Source organism: Triticum aestivum, chromosome 2D (genome assembly GCF_018294505.1).
Source record: "Triticum aestivum cultivar Chinese Spring chromosome 2D, IWGSC CS RefSeq v2.1, whole genome shotgun sequence".
Classification (NCBI taxonomy): Eukaryota; Viridiplantae; Streptophyta; class Magnoliopsida; order Poales; family Poaceae; genus Triticum; species Triticum aestivum.
This window is the reverse complement of record NC_057799.1, coordinates 86,768,778-86,774,334: the sequence shown is the minus strand read 5'-3', so window position 1 is coordinate 86,774,334 and position 5,557 is coordinate 86,768,778. Positions and strand designations below refer to the sequence as shown.

The 5,557-nt window shown below is 48.3% G+C and overlaps 1 pseudogene; it reads left to right on the top strand.

The window, feature by feature from the left end:
* Window positions 1-1,239: 1,239 nt before the first annotated feature.
* On the top strand, window positions 1,240-4,188 carry LOC123051820 (protein DETOXIFICATION 19-like; annotated as a pseudogene).
* Window positions 4,189-5,557: the final 1,369 nt, after the last annotated feature.

Here is a 5,557-nt window from a genome sequence, read left to right as displayed (position 1 = left end):
ATATATATATATATATATATATATATATATATATATATATATATATATATACACACACACATACACACACACACAAGTATAGGATCTTGGGGGGAGCCATGGCTGCTGCCAACCCCCTTATCTCCGCCATTGACAATGTGTAGAGCAATATTAAGTGAATGAATGATTCAACCAACAAGTTGAGGAAGAAGAAGAAGCAAAACTCACAATCTCCTCTTCTGCCGAGTGCAATGACTACCTTGCCTCCAGTCGAGCAACTACATGAAAAAATTTGGTGACAATGGTCTGGATATCATACCATCGATACGATAACAACCTCACAATGCGAACATGGATGATATGCATGTCACGGGGCGCAATGTATTTTCGTGCATGAAACGATTCATGCACTTGCTGCCATAAGGTCCTTCCTCTGCTCCTGCCTATGAAATCCACGGATACGGCCATCAACGCATCACACAACAACTCATCCTCCATGATCGAGTATCCCGCCATCCTTAAATCAACATGGCGTTCGAAAATAAGCTCAATGACATTTGATCGAACACCTGCCGGCCGTGGTGGCCGCCATGGAGGTCGTTGACATGGTGGCGGAGTGTACCTGGGTACAAACGGCTTCAAGGGGGGTAGCGCCGTCGTAAAAGGCGAGCGGGCGCGTCGGTGCTGGTTGCGAATGTCCATCAATGCTTGTGTGGCGGCCGAAGAGGTACAGTGGCGGCGGAGGTGGAGGATGCAGATGCAAAGTAAGGGGGAGAAGTGGCAGAGTGAGAGAAAATTGGACGGAAAGGGCGGATTTAGTGGGCCTGAGGTGTCGGAGTCCAATTGTTATCCGGACCCCCACAACCCACCCCCACTTTGTCTCCGCTTTGCGGGGAGAGCGCGCCCACACCGCCGAGCGAACCGATACAAGACTACTTTGAATGGCTTCCACGGTTCGGACCGCGGATCCAGACGTATGCGGGCGGTTTGAGGGTCTGTGTTGCTAGGAAGAATTTATTTTCTGTATTTGTTTGTTGGAAGCAATCACGACTTAAAAAACGAAAATAGAGTTTTTAACGTATTTATTATTGGAATCATCAGTTTCTATAGTTATCATGGCAGCAAATCATGACTTACCAAAAACAACAGAAAATGGAGATGCGCAATTTTTGGAAAGCACTTTTCAATTTGGATCGCTATCTGCTATCTCGCCATCCGCTGGTACCGGCCCGCTCACCCGCTGGCCGCTGCTAGCCTGCTACCCGCTGCTACCCGCTAATCTCCAGTCCACATCGCCATCGGCGCCCCACACCACGAAACTAGCCGAGCTCTTCTCCCCTCTCGTGCGGCGGGCCGACATGTCTTCGGCCCCGCCGCCCGGTGCGTGCGAGCCCGCCGACGGCAAGGGCGGCGAGGCGAGGCCCCGCTCGCCGTCGTGGTTACGTTACGCCGCTTGATCGACACGGAGGAGGCATGGGCCCAGCTGCGGTTCGCGGCGCCGATGGTCCTGACCAACATGTCCTACTACGGCATCCCGCTGGTGTCCGTGATGTTCTCCGGCCACCTCGGCAACGTCCGCCTCGCCGGCGCCACGCTCGGCAACTCCTGGGCCACCGTCACCGGCTACGCCTTCGTCGTACGTACCCTGCTCTGCCTGCTACCACACACTCTTTTTTCTTCTGATAATTTGCTACCACACACTCTTTTTTTCTTTTGATAATTTGCTACACCACACACACTCTTCGTCGTTGGGTTAATCTTGATTGTCGAAGTTCGATTAGATCGCGTATTATTAATTAATTGCACCCCTTCAGACGCTGTGTGATCGATGATACATCTCTCGTTCGATTAGTCGCCTTGGTAGTTCTTCTGCCAAAATTTTGAGATGGAGTAAGCTGCCCGAAACTGAAGGCTGGAAGTACATTTCGGCCAGCCGATTTCAAAAGCTCCGAGGTGAAAACCGGGACACCGCGATGAAAAAACTAGAGCACATATGTAAATAGAGAAAAAAAAACTAGAGTACAACACAATGAAAGAAGATGACTTGCATTAGAAAAAATTCAGGCGTCTTAACGAATAGACGGTCCCAATAAGTCCATAACTTGTTCTACAGATGAACATTGTCGCATTCCATCCTAACTCCTAAAATCCAGCTCAAAGTAACTCACATGCAAAAAATGATGAACATTTCAGACCGGTATGAGCGGCGCCCTGGAGACGCTATGCGGGCAGGCCTACGGCGCCCAACTATACCGCATGCTAGGGCTGTACCTGCAGTCGTCGCTCATCATGTCGGCGGTGGTGTCCGTGGTCATCGCCGTCATGTGGTTGTTCACGGAGCCGCTGCTTCTGTGCCTGCGTCAGGAGCCCGAGGTGTCCCGCGCCGCCGCGGTGTTCATTCGGTACCAGATCCCCGGCCTGTTCGCCTTCTCCTTCCTGCAGTGCCTCCTGCGGTACCTGCAGACGCAGTCCGTCGTCGTGCCGCTCGTCGTCTGCTCTGTGGTGCCGTTCGCGCTCCACGTCCCGCTGAACCACCTGCTGGTGAACGTGCTCGGCTTTGGCCTCGCCGGCGCGTCTGCTGCCATCTCCACCACCTTCTGGTTCTCCTGCTTGATGCTGCTTGGGTACGTGATGTGGTCCAAGAAGTTTAGCGAGACGTGGAAGGGCTTCTCCGCCGACGCGTTCAACTACGTACTGCCCACGATCAAGCTCGCCGTGCCCTCCGCCGTCATGGTTTGGTCGGTACATATTATATATAATTATATACACAATACTATTGTCATTTCCCATTATTGATTTTGAGTTTGTTGAGGGCGTGCAGCTTGGAGTACTGGGCGTTTGAGCTTCTGGTTCTTATTGCGGGCTTGCTACCGAATTCCACAGTGAGCACGTCACTGATCGCCATGTGGTACGTTCATTCTTCAGTACTGTCCGATGGGGCTTCAGAAGCATTGTCCCATCATGTTATCCGTAGGCCATGACCCATGATTGATTGGTGAACGAATGGACTTCTAAATGCAGCTCGAGCACGGAGGCGATCGCCTACATGATCACCTACGGACTCAGTGCAGCTGTAAGGTACGTACGATCTCAATTCTCAAGTTCTTTTTTTGTTGCCGTAAGCACGGCCTGTTCTTTCTTATCTTTCATCGTTTGCGCCTTTTGCAGCACCCGGGTGTCGAATGAGATCGGAGCAGGGAACGTGGACACGGCGAAGAATGCGGTCGCGGTGACGCTGAAGCTGTCGGTGTTCCTCGCTTTCTCCTTCGTCCTGCTGCTGGGCTTCGGCCACGGCCTTTGGGCGAGGCTCTTCAGCGGGAGCGAGGTGATTGCGGCAGAATTCGCGGCCATCACCCCGCTCATGATGGTCTCGATCGTGCTTGACTCTGCGCAGGGCATACTGTCAGGTGAGAATGATCCATCGGCTGGCTACCTAAACCAATCTTCAAGAATCACTTACCTGCACTGAACAGATAATTTCATGGCATGGATACGAATTCATGGATTGGAATGCCACTGTTGGCGCTACACAATTTGGCAAATTGACGAATGAATTGGTGTGTGACGACAGGGGTGGCGAGGGGCTGCGGATGGCAGCACCTGGCGGCGATAACGAACCTTGTGGCGTTCTACTTCATCGGCATGCCGTTGGCCATCCTCTTTGCCTTCAAGCTCAACTTCTACACCAAGGTAGTAATTAACTGAGAGCTCCCGCTCTTGCCATTGTGCAATGTGGGATAGCAAGCAGCTCGAACTCCATTCCGAAACATAATGAGCTGGAGCGCTGAACATTTGCACCTTTCTTTACAGGGTTTATGGTCGGGTCTGATCTGCGGGCTGACTTGCCAGACCGGCACGCTGGTGGTGATCACCGCCCGCACGAAATGGGCCAAGATCGCGGATGCGATGCAGCAACAGAAGGCCAACTATGTCGCTTGATCGATGATATTGTGTGTGGCTAGCACTTGTATGTACGGGGTTTTGTGAGATGGCCAGAGCGTGCGATGTTTGAGCTGTTGTTTAGCCTTATGAAGTAAGCTATAGCTTTTTTGACCGTGTACTTCGAGGGATTTATGTCTCCGAAAGATCGAACTTGTAATGGCGATTAAGCAGAGAGTATACAGGACAAACATACATACCGGGACGTGGATGTTCCATCCTCCATGGATGTTCATATTTTCAAGGACGCGGAATATATCATGGATGTTCATATTTTCAAGGACGCGGAATATATCATGCTGGGTGCGCAGCCTTGCCAATACCAGGACAGCATCATGCGGGATAATGAGAATATCAACTCTGAAGCTCAACTTGTAGTTAATCCAGGAAAGCACAACATGGGTATCGAGAGTGAGGTGCATTTTTTACTGCCTGAATAAGAGAGGGGGCAAGAGAAACATTCATTCCCATGGTGGCTAACAAATAGCTTCTGGGTTCCTTACAAAGCAGGGACGAATTAAACCCATAGATAATCATTTTAATGCCCAATTGCCTCATTATTTAGTTGAGCCCTGCCAACCGCTTAACAGTATCGAATTTGTCTAAACTTATGCCAGCATGATAAAATGCTTTGTGTTGAAATTGCTTTCGATGATGGCCATAATACTTCAGAGCCACAACAACTGAACAAGCAAGGACATGATGACATAAACATTTACAATGAGGTCTGCTTCGCTGTTAACTCTGGAAATGATAATCGATATAACTACTGGTAATCATCGAGCATGTTCATACATTTGTAGTACATGCCTATAGTCGAGCACCGTTTCTTCCTCTACTTGGTGTACCAAAATAAAAATAATGTGAATGTTGTCTCCACATAATGCCCGAGGTCAGTTATGTGACCCTTACTCGGCGCACAATCTTACTGGTTGTTCTGGAAACAGCCAATTCTGAATTTGCATCAAATCCTTTTATGTTTTCAAACACATATTTTGATGCCCTACCATCATCATACTACTATTTTTCTTATTTGTGTTCCTTCACACATTTCCTCTGTATTCTTGTCTATCATTACTTTCTTTTGTGGGGGTCACTACTTGTTTTTTTGATGAGTCTGACCAACATAGTTTATTTAACCAGGCCATTGGAAGTGATCACACTACTGTTTCGTCGAAGAAGAATAGTTCTGAAGTAGTGGATGATTGTTATCATGACTTCCTGATGAAAGATGATTTGGGCATTGTGTGCCGTGTTTGTGGTTTGGTCCAGCAACACGTCAAGATTGCAGTGGAAAAAGGTATGGAGTTCCCGATCCAAATTGGTCCAATTTACTTTCCTGAATACCATAGAGCTAATTGCTAAAAGATTCAAAGTACACAACTTCATTTGGCATCTCAGCATCAACTAATTATAGCATCTTGTCAATCGAACTCATTGATGATCGATTCTGGATGTTATAGTTCAAATTTAGTTCATCGGTTATTCGTCCTCGATGATTGATAGAAGAATCAAATTTCCTATATGAACACTCATTACACGTGTTTTAACTTTTGACTGATACAGTTGATTTTTGTTTGAATTTCCACCTTTTTTCTGTTTAAAAGAGGGCTTTACTGGGATGCAGTTCAAATTTAGA